This window comes from Rhea americana, unplaced genomic scaffold, assembly GCF_003343005.1.
Source record: "Rhea americana isolate MKP2758 unplaced genomic scaffold, rheAme1 scaffold_52, whole genome shotgun sequence".
NCBI lineage: Eukaryota > Metazoa > Chordata > Aves > Rheiformes > Rheidae > Rhea > Rhea americana.
This window is the reverse complement of record NW_028186668.1, coordinates 3861606-3878191: the sequence shown is the minus strand read 5'-3', so window position 1 is coordinate 3878191 and position 16586 is coordinate 3861606.

Here is a 16586-nt window from a genome sequence, read left to right as displayed (position 1 = left end):
TCAAACTTGGCTCTTCACGGCATATCTCTGCACTGTCGTCACATAGCTTTGTGATGGGCAGCTATTTGGATATTCCTGACTGGCAATTTGACTCCCCACACCCAGACAAAGTACATTCATTGAGTCTTGGTTGCCTGCCACCAGGCCCATCTGTTGGGTTGATTCTTTGCCTATTTAAAAGTCAGTCAGACAGGGGTTTAAGTGCCAAGAAAATGCGAATTGAGAAGGGGAGTCTGCATAACACTGCTGGCAGAGTATCTTCAGCAAGAACCTCCTCCTTTGTGGCAGCCATCACCGCCAGATGCCTCCCTACAGTAGATTACAACTGCTGACATTTGCGTACCAAGGAAAGGATACATGAAGCAAAGGAAAGGCGGGAAGAGTTTTGGGGGGTAACCCTGGCAACTTGCAAAGCAAGCTGTGCTGCTGCAGGTACTCAGCTTGCAGCACAGCTGAGATATGCGGAGCTTCTGGAGCATTAAAAAGTTGCTTGGTAGGGAGGAAAGCACATTGTCTGCACTAGGGTGAACCAGAGGGAACCTAAGACAGGCACATTGCACTTGAAAAGCGAGCTGCCGACCAAACTGACATTTGTCCAAGAGGCCAATAATGGGATTTCTCCTGCCCATCCGCATAGGAGATCAGTACAAGATTGTTCACCCTGCCTGGGGGGATGCTCCTGAATGCAAACTATAGATTCAAAGATAAGATCCCTTAAGATAGATCATCTCTCTCTTAGCCACAACTTGTCTGTACAGTGAAGAGGATTAACTCATCTGTGTGTAACCATTATAATCCAAATCGGGAGAGTGTCAAGCACATGAATGCTTGCAATCCCATCAATAAATGTGTGTTTTATTTTAAGTCTGACTGACCAGGATTATTTTATCTGTGAGGCCAACTTGTGTATCTGTCTTTGTTCTTTGCTTACCTAACACTTGTGAATAGTCATTAACCCTGCTGCCCTTTACATCCAAGGAAAGGTAGTTTGTATACTTGAAGTCTATATACTTGAACATAAGGAAAGAAATGCCTTCAGAGTTGACTAGTTAGAATTTGTCAGATCAGAGACTGTGGATCAGCAGTACAGTGCAACCTACTAATATTTCATGGATAATTTACTTTTCTATTCAAACTGAAAACTTTAGTACATGAATGGGGAGAGCCTGAATTCAGAGTGATACAAATAGTTCAGAAGAAAAGAGACATCCCAAGACAGGAGAACAGGTCTGTGTGATCTGTATTATTTTTGTTTGTTTATTTGTTGTTAAAAACAAAGACATGGCTTTCCTGGCTAGACCATAAAATGCAGCATGGCACCAGGAAACTGTAATTAGTGCAGAGATGAAGCACACAGCACAATGCCACGCTGACTTGCCAGCCTGATTTTGAAGCAAAATAACCATGGAAATCATTAGAGGGGACTAGAGTGTAGACAGCCTTACAGCCCTCACAAGCAAGCAAGAATAAAGCAAGAAAACAARCACAAGGGAAAGAACAGAGGTGAGCAGGGGGGATTTGGGAGATTCTAGGCTGAGGTGAACAAGACAAAGCATGAGCTCAAAAAAGAGCTGAGTTAAGAGTGCTATGAGTGAAAGGGAGACAGATAATTGCTTTGACAAGACCAGATATACAGGACTGAAATGATGGTGAAGAAAAAAAAATAGATATTAAGAAGTCATTTGTTTAGAGAATGGGCTGGGAAGAGAAGTCAGAACAGTAAAAGAGTAGTAAATGGGGTAAGGAGAGGTGTTGTTTTTGTCTGATAGAAAGCAGCAAAAGGGAGAAGAGGAGAATTGAAAAGCACTGGAGAAAAGGGAAGGATAAAAATGTTTAAGGAAAAAAATATTTTGAAAGGAAAGGCAAATATAAAGTAAGAGGCCAGAAGCAGACTTGGATTGTTGAGGAGGTGAAGGGATCCGTTCCCCCACCATTGCCCTGTCTTGGTCATGTGTTGTAGTAGTTGACAGCAACCTGCAGTTTTATCCAGCCTGGGAAACCCAATGGAAAGGAATTTTTCTGGGCTAGAGGAGAAAGGAAGATGAGGAAAAAAAAAAGAAGGCACAAAAATGCAGAAAATTGAAGTTGGCTGTTTTCCTTGTGATATAATCAGGCAGAGGGAAAGAAAAGATAGTCTCTAACTCATGCTAATTCTGTTAAAAAGCAGACAGGTCTTTATTATTATAGTTATTATTATTAGTCTACATTTTTGTGAACCTGGGAAGGGAATTTATGACAGGCATTGAAGGCAAAGAATTGAGAACTGTCCAGTCTTCTTTCTGAGGGCTTGTGGCAGTGAAGAGGCAAGCTTTCAGGTACTAGATAAGAATATCTTTGTGATCACCCAACTCCTCTTCCATCTTCTGTTGTTTTCTACTTTTGAGGTCTTTTGGCTGATGTCTAATCCCAAGCAGAGAACTCCAACTTCCATTAGCCTAGAATAAATAATACTGAAGCAATGCTCCGCAAGTGGTGTCTGATGCTGTATTCTGCTTTTTCTGATGGCTCCAAGTAATGCTGAGGAATCTGGTGCTCAACACGCTATCTTTGAGCCAAGAGTTAGAGACCACTGCCTGAAGGGACAAGAAGCAGATGTAGTATGCCTACTTGTCARTTAATAGCCAGCCTTATGTTGTACAGTATCTGCTCTACTTGCTCACTACAAGGGAAATAAAAAGAAGTTAGAAGACAGTAAAAATCCCAAACAATACCAACAATCTGTCCCTCTCCCCTGTTTCCAGAAGGATTTGCATTAGTGTTGGCCAGTGTTAGATGGCATGCTGCAGCTCAAAATATACATGGTATCAAGTGAAACTAAAATTGCTAAGGGCTGATGCTTGTGTAGCCTTTGCAACACCAATCTTCTGCTCTGGAGTTGGGCTAGCTGCATGGCCTGGCGTCAGGGGCTCTCTCTCCACCCTTATCCTCTTCAGTCTACATCTTTGGATCTGTAAGGTATATCCTGCACAGTCCTCTACCTTGGAAGCGTGATGAGGATTGACTGGAAGTGGATGCCATCCTGCTCTCTTTCCTCCTTGTCTGCCAACCTGGTTGCAATTCTACTCTCTGGCAGGGTATCATTGGGGGCTAGGATGAGTCTAGGTGAGGACAAGAGCTGTGGGGAGAGGGAGACTGATATGGGTGAGATGGGCCATTTTTGCAGAAGAAGAACGAAAGGGGAAAGTCAGGTTGGAAGATGAAAGTTGAGTAAATCGTAAGCTGTGAAAGCACTAGAAAGAGGTATGGAGAGAAAAGAGAAGCCAACAGGAAGCAGCAGGTGAGCAAGCWCTGGAGGAGCAGGTCTCACTGTCTTACTGTCCTGCAGTCTCTACTCTSGGGCGAAGACCCTCAGTCAAGTCACATTGTCTGGCAAACAGAGGAGAAGAATAAAACCTCTGTTCTCATCCAAAGCAATCTGTAACATGACATTTGGTGGTAYCAGTATCATGGAAGATTCAAATGGCAATGTACAAATGCCTGTGTGTGCCCAGGTAGCTGGTTGTCTGCAGATCAGTCCGTTCTGGGCAGGGTAAGAAGTACAAAGCAATAATGAATGTTGCAGCAGAAAAATTTATTATTTATGTTGACTAGTGCCAGAGAATATGAAAGTTCTAAGAACTTTCTAATACTCTTTTGGTGTTAATGCACTGCAGTCCAGTGAACAAACTTGCAATCAATGAAAGCAGCCTTTTAAAATAGCATAACCTAATTCCTAATTCCTAGCTCCTCTTCCTTGTGCTCTGCAGCGATTCTTTCCAGCAGCTTAACTGCTGCTTTTTGGTCYCAGAAAAATATTGTTACATTATTAAAGACAATCCAGAACTTAGCTGTGAAAAACAAATATTCTTTATTTAGCCTTTGTTAAAATGAGATTGATTATTTTGGAATGTATTTTTCACCATTATTTTTTCAATAGTGATTCTGCTGTATCTATTGGTAGTCATAGAATATGGGAAAATAGATTATGGGAAAACTAAATTATTAGTTTGACATAGGTCCATTTCCCATTCTGACTCACAAATTCTGTGCCAAATTTTTGGAACTTGAGTTCCAGATCCATGTCTAAACCTGTATAATGTATGTATGTGTTGAATACTCTCTTCATGCTCTGTAATTTTATTTGTGTCACTTTTATGCACTCACTTTAATAAATATCCTGTATAAGTAATATCCTCCTATCCATTTACAGCAAGGCACTGTGGAGGATGTATTTCCAAAAGATGCCACTGAATTTGGAGACTGCAGCAAGAAAGAGTGACTCTGAGGTCACAGCATCATTTACAGCCACATTAAGCAAGCAGAAGTGCTGCCACCAGAATAAGAAGTCCTGCTTTCTCCTTGCCCCTATACATAGGCATGCATAGGCATGTTTCCTGCTTGACCCTATGCCATATCCCATCCTCTGTGCATGGTTTCATGCAGCTGTACAGTGCACTGGGTAGGGGAACCAATCCAGGAGAAAGCTGTGCCAGGAAAAGAGCTTGGCTAGCACTGAGGTGAGTCAGCTCCCCATTCTGGACCACTGTACAGACATGTCCATTCTGGTGCCAGAACAAGGAAGAGGGCAATGTGGAGTCAAAAAACCCCCAAGGCAATGGGAAAAGGGGACTGCTTCTTTTGGCATTGGTGACAGACTGAAGTGTTTGTGCAACTAAAATCTCTGAGCTCCAGGTCTAGATCACTTGAATTAATGTAATTAAACCATGAATAAAATCTTATGCTGGCAGAGAATTCTCTCTGGCCTACAGTAAGCAGCATTTATTGCTTATTCAGTCAAGTTCCTGGAATACAGGCAATAAATATATTTCTTTTATATTATTTTTTGTAAACGTTTTGGTCTTTGATTGCAGCTAGTCTTTTCAATCTGGGTCTGACTGCACTTTATTTTCTTGCACTCCAGATTGAGATTTTACAGACTAATATGTATGTTTTGGCATGTTTGGGGGGATCTTCACTGTCCTCCTGAATCAACAGTGCTGTGCAGTTAGCACTGCTGGGGTCTTGGGTATTTGCCAGTGCAAAGTGGGGGCATGGTGTGTGCGTGCATGTGTAGCGGGAAGGAGACGACCAGAGAGTGGCTGAAACTACAGCTTTTCTCAGAGTACTCAGCCTCGTGCTCCGTCCCATTTCTATATCTCAGAAGCTGAGCGGCTGTCATGGGATAGAAATGAACAAGTTACATTTCTGTCTACTAAAAAAGGGCTTCTGCAGCAAATGATTTTGCAGTGGTGCTGCCTGCTCTGTCCCGGGCAGGAGGCCCCTACTCCAGGCAAGCTTCCTTTGGCCTTACCTCGTGGCCATGAMGGCTACACTGATTTTTCCAGAATGCTTCTTCTCACTCCCTTCCTCTTCAAAAATGAAAATGTGGTTAATGTGAGGGTCTACTAGCCATTTTGCCAGGTCCTTGGATGACTACGATTAGGGCATACGCTGGCTTTGCTTGTATACTGATAAGCATTAACTTTTGCTCCTCACTTTTAGATRGATTTTTAGGGTGCTTGGACAATGCTTCTGGGAATGGGAGAAAAGTGCATGAGGCAAGGTCCAGGCAGACCAGTCCTCAGTGAAAATATGTGCAGTTCAGCACAAAAATGGAAGCCTTCCAAATACCTCACAACTGACTGCTCAAAAATCCAAATTAAAAAAAAAAAATAATAATAATCCAGATGTCCTACACGTAGGGATATACCAAGTATTTTACAGACTTGGTAACGGCTTAAGCAAGCAACAAAGAAGTGAGTCCCTATTCAAAGGAGCCCGTACGGTAGGTGTCAGACAGCCCCTAACAAGCGGGGGAAACAGCCAGATGGCCCAGAGCTGGGTGGGAGGGCAGGCTGCACGCAGCTCAGCTGAGGTGCAGAAGTCTCAGGTGTGCAGCTGGCCGCCGGTTTTATAGACAGCTCTAGGTGCAAGGTACAAAGATGGGAGACGGTTTTTGTCCCCCAGGCTTTGTTCGGTAAAGATTGGCTTATGGATATYCTGCCTCCGAGGAATACACTTTTATTGATATGTGATATAGCAGCACTAAGACAAAAGCACAAATTCACTTACAGACTGCACCAGTCAATTCTAGGGTTGTGAAACACTGAAACTCTAGGTGTAACACTGAAACTTCAGGAAAAAAAAGTACTTTTATATCTCTCCAGCTATTTCCAGCCCTTTAAGGACCTCTATTTCAGTCCGTCCTTTTCACTTATAAAGCCACACATTCTCCCTCCACTCCTTTCTGCTTTACCGGATTTGAGTTTGGAAATATCTCCTTYAATTGTTAAAGTGTTGCTTTAATTTGCAATTCCACTTTGTTTTGCAAAATCATTCAGGAATTCTTCTTGGTGTGAAGGCAATTGTTCAAAAGCATTTCAGTAGAGCCTGTAGGAAGAAAGGCATCTATTTATTCTCCTGTTATTCACTTTCTCGATCATTTTTCTTGTTCTTTATTTGCATTTGCTGATGACCCCTAATTTGTGCATTTAGAATCTGAGGAAAAGCCTGCTTTTATATTTTCAGAGAAAGCCAGTGCTATTTTGTGTCCTTTGCAAGATGCAATATATGCAATTTGCTCCCTGCCTCTAAGTTTGAAATCACTGCAGCAATGCCTTTTGCCACTGGGGCTCCTCCACAGTGAAGCACTTGAGCAAATACTTAAAGTTAAGCCTTGATGTACCCTTTTCATAGGTGATGAAGAATTATGAATGTATCTTAAAATGCACATTTTTTTAATAAAGATTATAAAGATATGCATTCAAAAGGCAACTGTTGAAATTATTATGCTAAAAGTTACTTTTAACTTGAAATGCCTCTGCAATGAATGGCAAAATTTGTATCATTCAACATTCCACAAGAAGAAAAACAATAAAACCTTGTAAATCAAGCTTTCAACTGGAATCTGTCTCTCTGTATATATATATATTTTCATTAGCATGAAACGTGAAAAATGCAGCAAATTTCAATGAAACTCTTTCTCTGAGGAAAAAAAGAAAACCATTAACCCTAGGTCTAAACTAAAAAAAAAAATGAGAAAAGAAAAGACAAAAATTTGTTGAGTTTTCTTTATATATATATATATATATACACACACACACACATATATATATACACACACACATATATATATACACACACACACACATATATATATGTATATTTCCTCATTCATGGTATATAAAACAGCCTGAAAGGTTTGGATATCAGATATGGTCCCTCATGAGACAGAGTCTAAGTCAAAGTGATTGAATTAGATATTCCTAAACTTTCAGATTTCTTCACACTGTTCTCTTTCCAGGTAGGACATTTTGSAATGCCTGCTTCCTGTAGCTGTAAATGACTGCACAAACTTCAAAATGCTGAAAGGTGGCCTGAAAATGTATTCCTCTACCTTAGAACAGTTTGGTACATCTCAGGGATGGCTGTACATCTCTAGAGACGTATCCAGGAGTGCAGGCACGGTATCGTGAAATCAATTCAAATGCCCAAGGAATGGAGCTGCCAAGAGAAGAACTGTGTATATTTACATCAGACAAATGCACTTAGAGATATATCATCAGCCTGTTTCTGATGTGGGGAAATTCATCAGGAATTCTGCATGCGAAGAGCATGAAGGATCAGGCCTCGTGTGATTTGGATTAAGATGTCACTATATTGTTATCTGAGATGAAGTGTAGGATTTATATAAACATCTTCTTTCCCTTGCTGAGGATCAGCCTATTCAAACAACTTGTATAAGTGGTTTCCATGCTAAAGAGGACCATGTTTACATCTTGAGCAGCTGTTGCTGTATTTTGGTCCTGTACAAAAACAAAACAAAACAAAATATTTATTTAATTTTACATTTGTTACCCAGTTCCCAATCCTCTTGGTCATAGTGACTGCCTTGTTCATCTGGCAGCATAAAACCAGGCAATTTGGCCAGAGAAGGAGTATCCCTGCCCAACAGGATCCCTAGGCTTTGTGAAGGGCTGTTGTGATGCTTCTGCCACGTCCTTCCAGAGATGAGAAAGGGGAAAAAAAGAGGGGGAAGGGAGGGGATATTTTTTACTGCTACAGTGGCTTTATGTGAGCCATACAGAGACGTATTTTATTGACGTCTAAATTAGTCACTGCAGCTCATTTTCTCTCGCTTTCAGTAATATGAGGGAAGGATTTAGCAGCCTTAAATAGCTGGACGCTGAAATGTTCATCGCTTTCTTGATCTTAAATGCCAGAGCAGTCATCATACTTGCATTAGGCATCTTCAGAATGATGCCTTGGAGAGCGTCTTCTAAACTGGGGACCTGGATCTAGGGGTTCATAATAGGTAATTAAAAACCCGTTTCCTACCACCCTAATCAATTGTGTTGAGTTTTCCTGAGAGAAGATCAGTATTCTTATTTCCTCCTTGAAAATGAAAAGTCAAGTCCCGTTCTTCACTACTTATTCATTCAATACACAAATATACAAATCCCTCCTTGTGCAACTCTGTTACTCTAAATATTTCAAACAGACATAAGTGTAAGGAAAAGCATAGCCCTTTACATCTTATTCATTTTGCAATTCACAGGTCCCTGACAAGATTTTTTTTCTTTAAAATTTGGAACCTGTGTATTAATGAATCTTATCTTCCTTAGGCAGTCCTAGTGAGGACTGATGGAAGCTACCTTTGATTTATTTTTTTGTTTGTGTTAAATATCTTTTTGAACTCTGGTGTGGGTGGCTGACCTTTAGAATAAAAAGCTATACTGGTGCAATGCAGCTAGAAGCATTAAACAAGTGTACTGACAGTTAAATGAAAAGCGACTGGCTGGGCTGAGGTACACCTGTCACATTAATGCTGCCAGGGGAACTTAGTGCTCACATGCTTTCCCCCCTCCTTCCCCTCCATAAATCTCACTTATATAAATTTGCTAGGGAGATTTACATCTACAACTCTGGCTTCAGAGGCACCCTGCACGATATTTAAAGGAGCTCTGATTCCTTTTCTCTGGAATGCATGATCAGAAGAGGGCTTACACATTAAAAAAGAAAAACTAAATCTATCGGCAGTGGCTCATTCTTTAAAGTAAACAGAGCAAAGGCTATCGCTGTCAGCCACTGCAGAAAGTCAGGTGTGTGCTGATAAAGGAAAGAGTGAAAAAAAATTCCCTAACCCAGGAAATTATTGGGGTTTGTTTACTTTTTCTGGGGAGAGGATGATCTTCCTAAAGGATGCAAGCTGATATTTCACAACAACAACAACAACAACAATAATAATAATAACAATCCACCAGAAGGCAGACTTGTTTGCAGTAAAACCTTTGAACATTATCCAGGTTATGGCCCTGCTTAGAAAAAGTGCTGAGCACGTCAAGCTCAGAAAGGTCACAAGAAAATTAGGTGACRCTCTTAGGAACAAACTCAATGTCAGAATGAGGCAGCGCTTTAGGGAATAACTCCCAGATTTATCATTAATAGGCTGTAGGCGAGGAACTCCAGACCCACGTGTGATTTTGCCAACAGGTAAAGCTTTTTTGCACAGTCATGCCAAAGGACACTCAGTAATTCACTGGCCATGCTACTGTTCKCACTGCTTCTTTGGAAACAAAGCTTTGTTTTCATTTCTCAAGAGGACTGAATTTTGTCAAATATTTTGGGTTTCTTAACTTTAAAATTGCRGTGTGCTTCGTTACTGTTTGCTCCATCAGGGGTTAACCCCAGCACAACACAATACAAAAATGGAACATGCCAAGAAAAACAACTTTGCCTCTATGGAAATGGCAGAAAACAGAAAGCGACATGTCTTCATTAGCAGCACTTATGTATGAGGCAGTAATTTTATCATCTTATCATCAGTGAAAAGTGGGTGATTTCAGACTTACTTCTTTTTCCTATGTAAGGATGTTACTGTCACTAAGGAAGGAGTCTGATCTATCCTTTTTTGAAGCATGGACATGATGCAAATGAGACAAAGACCTGCCTGAGCAGAAGCATTGCAGTGGTTTTTGGTAATAACATTCTACTATATGTTCCTGCTCCAGAGCTATGTCCTACAGATACTGCTGGGTCCAATGAAGGTTAGGAGGAGTTGCAGCAATGCAGGTTGCATGCTGGAAGTTCCTGAAGGACTGCTCAATGTGATACAATTAAAATTGCCTTTCTGACTGATTTTAAAATTGTGCCAATGAAGGACAAACATACAGCCGTCTTGCATCCCCTGCTCCAAAGCAAAGCCTGGCCGGGCTGGTGTGCCAGCCCCATATTTCTACCAACCAAAGTGTCAACAGCATGAACATATTGATGCAAATAACATCACATATCAGATTTTTGCTTTGCATTCTTTTTTCTTGTCTTAATAACAAGAACTCTGTCCACGTGAGTATTTTTTACTTCTTGCAATTGTTCTCTTCTTATTAGTGCTACTACTTTTTCTAAGAGTAATGGTGTAATTTTTTGAAGCTACAGCTGAGCCAGGTTACTAGCTGCTTTCCCTGGAAGGGGCAGACCTTACTTCACCCTTTTCTTTCTCCACTTTTCTTTTCCTGCTCCTGCTCTTCCCTACATCTCCTTTTGTTGCTCCACTCTCAGCAGCATAATTTCCTTCTCTTCTCCTTTATGTTAATATACTAACTTTAAAATAAACCCAAAGTTGTCTGGTTTTGTTCCAACGAGTTTTAGAAGCATTTCAGTGAACTGAAGTAGCCCTCCATGCTATCAGACAAACACCACAGCTTGCACAAGTTAAGCAGCAAGCGTGGGTGTCCAGACATGGCGAGGGAGTGCAGGCTTTCTCTGCAGAAAAACTGTTATTTGTCACATCCTGCTATGCAAAGTTAACTGCAAAGAACATCATCCCACTAAAATTATTCCCATCAGCAAAGCCAGTTTAAGAAATTYTGATTTTTCCTATTCTTCTATCCGTTCTCACTCTCCACCACCTTTTTGCTGTTCTTTCTTAGCTGTGCTGCTACAGCTATCTGTAGAGCTCTATTGCAAACTAGATTATTGAAATGATCAAACTCCCTCTTCAAAAGAAGTTGGCTTTTAAAAAATCCTTTGGCTCCTGCTGGTGTTTGTGATCACCACCCAGCCCCGCATCCATCTCAGCACAGCTGAGAGGGTGCTGAACCGCAGCTGTAAGCCRGGTAAGTTTGCAAAGGGAACCAGTTGTCCAAGTGCAGGGGAGAAACAAACTCTTTTAAACTGCCTTTTCTGGTAGAGAAAACAGTTGTCTAAGTTAGATGGCCTTGTTTTTTGTTTCCACTAAAGGCTACAGTGAGCACAACGCAGTAATGTTCTGCGATAGATGAAGCAGAAATTCTAAACACGGATGTAAGTCCAAGTTTTATAGTGACAACAAAAGGCTAGGGACGTCAAGGTGATAGCTGTGCTGTCAGCTTTGATCGTGTGAATTGAGAATGGTGCCAAGTGGGAATGTTCAGCTCATCTTAGGATCARACTTAAATGAAAAAGCAGTTTTGCTATAGAGGCTTATTGGCTTTATCTGTTACACCTGACTGACCTGTGCTTAGAAGAGATGTACTATAAGGATATTTTCTAGGCTTAGAATGAATGAAGTGCTTATCATCATAACTATGATCATTTGGCATAGCAGAGTGCAAAAAGGAATATGATATTCTTCAAAGTCCCAGACTAAAGCATACCTCAGAACTGCTAAATCTTTATAGTTCTTTGCACAGTGTTATGTCCATCTTCAATCAAGAGCATATAATGAGCCACATGACACTGCAATTTATATGCTTGTATAAAATACAATTGTCAGCTTAGATGTTTACATGAGATACAGGTTTTTGTTTGTAAAGAATGTATACACTGAAAGCTGAATTCTTCTCTGCACAGCAGGCAGGAGGGAACATTGATTCCCCACTGGCTTAATGACTTGTTTATATTAAATACAGAAATAGTCTTTTACAAGTTTATGTTTACTAGGAGATGACTCCATCTTGCCTTCTGAAAGGGACATTAATAAGTCTCAAAGTTAGGTGGCGAGAGCCAGGAGAAATTCTTAGGAGAAATGTCAAAATTATCATTATGATTAAATTACAGGTCACAGGTGTATGTGATGGAGAAAAGAGTTGAATCTGAATACGACCTCAACAAGTGTCTGAGCACACATGTCCTTTGCCCTCAGCAGGACTTTCTTTTGATAGTTAAATAATTTTATCCTAAGAAYACTGTGTATAGGAACATCTTAGCAGTATTTGAAGCAAAGAAGAACAAAAATGTCTTGGAGCTGATCTAAAATAGACATATACAATCATGATTCCCTTTTATTTCTTTAAAATTGACTTTAAACCAAGTAATCTTTCTGTTACTCTTTGGACCATAGTAAATATATATTATTAAATGTATATTATTTTCATATCTGTGTCTACATTGACACACTATTCTTTTCTTAATCTGTCTCTGTATCTATTTCTTAATATCTGTCCTGTGCTAAMGGTGATTTCATGGTAGGTCAAACACCAAGGCACCTATTTCTCTGGGAGTGGAYCTTTAAATCTTGCGTTGTTAATCCCTTTTCTGTGCCCTCACCTCAGTGAATATCACAGAATCACAGAATGGTTGAGGTTGGAAGGGACCTCTGGAGATCATCTAGTCCAGCCTCCTGCTCCAGCAGGGTCACATAGCACACATTGCCTAGGCTTGTGTCCAGATGGTTGTGAATATCTCCAGAGAAGGAAACTCTACAGCCTCTCTGGTCAACCTGTTCTCTCACAGTAAAGAAGTTTTTCCTGATGTTCACACAGAACTTGCTGCCCGTTGCCTCTTGTCCTGTCACTGAGTACCCTTGAGAAGAGTCTGGCCCAGTCTCTCTACACCCTCCCTTCAGTACTCATGCACATTGATAAGACCCCCTCTCAGCCTTCTCTTCTCCAGGCTGAAGAGTCCCAGCTCTCTCAGCCTTTCCTCAGATGAGAGATGCTCCAGTCTCTTAATCATTTTAGTAGCCCTCCACTGCACTATACCCAGAAGACTGAAGAGGAGGTTGTACTCCTTGACTAATCTATTAAAGTGTTTTGCAATATAGGGCATCACTGCAAAGGAAATCTCTTTCAATAAGCAGTATTAGACAGGTCTTGTAGCTGCACAGGAGAGTGCTTGTGTTGAATCCTACATATAATGGGAAATGAAGACACTTCAAGGAAACTGTTTAACTTCTCAAAGTAAGAGATTAAAAAAAATTAATTTAAAATCTTAAACACATGATTAAATAAGCAAATAAAGACTAGTTGTTGTTAGCATCTATAACTATGCTATGAAATGTATTAACTCTGCAACTGTTTGAATAATAAACAGAAAAGAAAAATGTTTATTCTGGAAATTGCTGCAGGTATATGACATTTAAGTTGAATGCTACCTAACTTAACCTCAGAGCCTAAGTTTCAAGAAGGTGTTAGGGCATGTGAAAATGGGACTCTTATCAGGTGTACAGGTTCAATGTTGGAGGGGATAGAATACTTCAATTTTTTATTTAATAAAAAAAAGATTACATTATGAGTTTTGCCCATTGAAAGCTCCCTCTCTGTTTTAAAATTCTGAATGTTCTCACTATGGATGCTTTCCAGACATCTTATTTCTTGTTACCATAAAGCTAAGCAAGGTGTATGCTGTCTGCATTTGCTAGTTGTGCTTTGCTAAGCTGCTACTGATACTGTTATCTCAAACTATTTCTAATGTTTGTTATCTTGCAGTATTTAGTAGAGTAAGGCCTATTAAAGGAATTCAGGTTAAATTTTTGATCTCTACCTGAACCTTCGTAAAATCTTTTTGGGAAGCTTCTGTGGAGTTTAATGCTCCATCTGTTTGAATAGGCCTGTCTAGCTCTTCCTTGTAAAAAATGAAGAGCTTCCAAGGAATCATAATAGGATTTGAAATTTTTATATATAATAGAACGACAATAATGGCACTATAAAGGATTAAAAAAGATCAAAGATATACAACCTAATGTCTTAGGATCACTGTTATCTAGGTGGTATTCCGATGAGAGAGTGTCTGTAGGAAATTTTTTTCACATATCTCACACATTCTTGGAACAATTTCTCAGGCTATTTGTAAAGACCTGTATGGTCTATTGCTTTGAACTACTGTGAGCACTTTTGTCCTACGAAGACTTATTTTTCAAGCACCAAGAAATATGCAAGTCATCACCAAAAGCTGGATATAAAGTATGTACTATCAAAGCTTTAAAGCAAAGAGAAGAAAAAACATCTATGACTGTGCAGCTCACAAAAGATTTATTTTTCTAATGCTACCGATTTGACAAGGAGAGTGCTCAGATACTACAGTGATGGGTTATAGTATAAAACACTAAGGCTCTCCCCACTGACAGAAAGATGTGTTTTTACCAAGCCATATTAGCAATCCTTATGCAGAAACGTAATGGAGTCAAAGTTTTGTTATAAGACAAATGAGGTATTAACCATGTAGGACATGAGGATATCACTTACTTACATTAGAATAATGTTTACTCTAAGATTTTAGAAAGATTCATAACTAGAGGTAATTTTGTAGGGGAGGAAATGCTGGAAATATTTTTCTGTTTTGTGGATGACTGGCAAAACAGGTTCTGCTACTGCTTTCTCATTCATTCCAGCTCAAATTTTCCTGCATTTATAAATATTCTGTGTTAGATACCTTGTTATAAAAGAAATCTTTTGTGTCTGTTAATATAAATCCCCAGATGAGATCGAGATAAAAAGATCTCACAAATAGAGATAAGACTGAACATTCAGGAAATAAGGGCAGAGGAATATGTGAGAGAACAAAGAAAAATATACCACATTTGAACATCTTCTTGGAAATGTTGTTTAGTAGAGAGTTAGCAGGAAATTACAATATTACTAAGATTTTTTTACAACCAGTCAAAAGAATTCCTGAACTTGAAATTGGCTTCTGTGTATTTTTGAAGTAACATCTGCATGATCCTTCTGGCTTAATCCTAGGATGTAAACAATGAATGAAATTGATACATCATATTTCTCCCTTAAATAAAAACTATACTTTCTCAGATTGCAAAATGTCTTCCTCCCCTCCCCCAAGGTCTAAAGACTGTATTTAAAATATTTTTCTATCTGTTACCAGGACTTTGTCCTTTTTCCCCTGCCCATAACTCACAATCGACCCTGAATCAGGTTCCAAGAACTATTGGGACTGTTTTACGAATCAATAGGAATGTTTTATTGCCTGTTTTTCCTTGCAGGRCTGCTTGACTTCTTGTTCCTTACTGTGCTGCTGTCCTGTGATATCTCCTTTTTATTTTATTTTATTTTTTTTTAATTAACAGACGAGTAACCAATCATGTAAATTGTCTTACTGGTGCATTTTCAACTTAATCAGAGGAAAATTCATAATGTAAGTGCTTAAGAAAATTGCTATGTTCAGATATCAAAAAATTTCTTTCATTGCTCCTGGGTAGAGGTGGATAGATGGAAGAAATGAGTGTAGGGGATTTTCCTTCCTCTGAGGCTTTGTTCCTCTTTATGGGTATACTTAAACAATATACTCCCTGATAAGGAAGAGGGACTTCACAGGTAGTTTATAAAGGACCTGTTCCCACATGTACAGAGTGTCTCCTCTCCTATAACGTATGATGAAATGTATCAGATATGCCTGAACTGAAATCAAGTCATAACTCTGACAGTCACTGAAAATAGTCGTTAGATCTGGGTGTTAAGCATCTTATAAAGTTAGGCTCAAAGATGCTTATAATGAGATGAGGGGAAATCTTGGACTTGACTGGAGTTAAGATTTCACCTTGATTATTTAGGCTGTTGAGTGTCCTAAATTGCACTATAGATACTTTCCAGACTTCTCTAGCAGTTAATATCCCGAAGTCTTGTAGACCCCTGCAGGACTTAATTCCCTATGCCTCTTTGTCATGCATTCTATAAGCTATGTGCTTTGAAAACTACTTTGAAAATAGGTGTACTCTGCACACAAGTGTGCAAAGTCTGAGCTGGCAGCCAGTTTGTCTTCTCATGCTGGGGAGCATTTATTTAATACTGATTAAATCAAACATCAGGCCTGACAGCAAAGTCTACTTATCATTTTAGCCTCCAGAAAAARAAACTGGAATTTAATTTTATTATGAGTTTGCCTTAGAATTGCTTCATTCAGATTCATGACCCTGCACTCATGTATTGATATTCAAGAGATTAATCTTATTTTAAATGACAGGTGAAAGTCTTCAGATCAGGCATATGGTACATATCTATCTGTGCAGCAAGTCTCCAAATGGCTCCTTCCTAGATAATTAACAGATTTCAAGGCAGTGACACAGTGATAATAATTCATTCTAGAGTTCAGATATATACTTGATTGACTTTAATTTAAATATGTTAAGATAATAATAATAATAAATTCTATAATTCAGGCATTGTAAGAGCTTAAAGGCAAGTGTCAGTTCGTTCGGCGCCTCCTAGCAGATTAGTTTTCTAATATATCTGTTTTCTAATGAAATTGCAGTGGCGAGGTTGTAATTTGGGTTATCTGCCAAATGTTCTTATGCCTATTTACATTATAAGTTTCAGCTGAAACTGACACATATTGGATATTTCCAAAATACATGCCAGATTTRTACTGCACACAGAGAGAACGAGACATTTTTAATACGA